At 41.2% G+C, this 1327-nt stretch overlaps 1 pseudogene; it reads right to left on the bottom strand.

Moving 5' to 3' along the window:
- Window positions 1–440: 440 nt before the first annotated feature.
- Window positions 441–710, bottom strand: LOC147002787 (cytochrome c oxidase assembly protein COX20, mitochondrial pseudogene; annotated as a pseudogene).
- Window positions 711–1327: the final 617 nt, after the last annotated feature.

Here is a 1327-nt window from a genome sequence, read left to right on the forward strand (position 1 = left end):
TATGGAATCTTCTGCACCTGAGATTCTCTCTTCCATCTCTTGTATTCTGTTGCTGATGCTCTCATCTATGGTTCCTGATTTCTTTCCTAGGGTTTCTATCTCCAGAGATGTCTCCCTTTGGGTTTTCTTCATTGTTTCTACTTCCATTTTTAGATCTTGTATGGTTTTGTTCAATTCCATCACCTGTTTTGTTGTGTTTTCCTGTAATTCTTTAAGACATTTTTGTGTTTCTTCTTTAAGGATTTCTACCTGTTTAGTAGTGTTTGCCTGTAGTTCTTTTTTTTTGTTTTTCCACATTTGAGTTTTTTAATCTATGGTTGATTCACAAGTTGTTTGGGTTTTAAGCTGATTGAAGTTGCTTAGCTGCTGTTATTGGTCTTCATTTTTCTTTCAGGATCAAGGTGGGTGCTTTCATATAAAATCTTATTTTTTATTCCTTCTCTGGCAATTCTTTCCTGGATCCTCTGCTTAGCAAAATTATACCTACAGTGGAACCAGCATCCTAAAGTCACCAGGATAAATCCTACTCCAACATCACATGATCTTCTAATTCTACTGGTCACCAAGAAATGTCCAAGTCCAGTCACAATAGATCCTAATAAGCCATAGAGTATAGATTCTCGAGCACATGGAGTGTTCTCAACATCTAAAATACCTAGGAGATTGAAGGGCTTTTTTTCCATCTCGTGGGGCTCCTGGGCGGCCGCCATGGCTACCAATCCTCTCCATCGCCCCGCCCAGGCCCCGCCTGTAGTTTTTTAAGGGATTTTTGTGTCTCCTCTTTAAGGTTTTCTACCTGTTTAGCAGTGTTCTCCTGTATCTCTTTCTTTCTTTCTTTTTTAATTTTAATTAGGTATTTTCTTTATTTACATTTCCAAAGCTACCCCAAAAGTCCCCCATACCCCACCACTCCCCTCCCCCAACTCCCACTTCTTGGCTCTGGTGTTCCCCTGTTCTGAGGCATATAAAGTTTGCAAGACCAATGGGCCTCTCTTTCCACTGATAGCCGAATTGGCCATTTTCATTTTTTTAAAATATTTTTTATTAGGTATTTTCCCCATATACATTTCCAATGCTATCCCAAAAGTCCCCTATACACTCCTGCCCCACTACCCTACCCACCCACTCCCACTTCTTGACCCTGGCGTTCCCCTGCACTGGGGCATATAAAGTTTGCAAGTCCAATGGGTCTCTCTTTCCAGTGATGGCCGACTAGTCCATCCTTTGATACATATGCAGCTAGAGTCAAGAGCTCTCGGGTACTGGTTAGTTCATAATGTTGTTCCACCTATAGGGTTGCAGATCCCTTTAGCTCCTTGGGTACTTT

The sequence above is a fragment of the Mus caroli genome, unplaced genomic scaffold (assembly GCF_978045245.1).
Source record: "Mus caroli unplaced genomic scaffold, Mus_caroli_1 scaffold_9, whole genome shotgun sequence".
Lineage (NCBI taxonomy): Eukaryota > Metazoa > Chordata > Mammalia > Rodentia > Muridae > Mus > Mus caroli.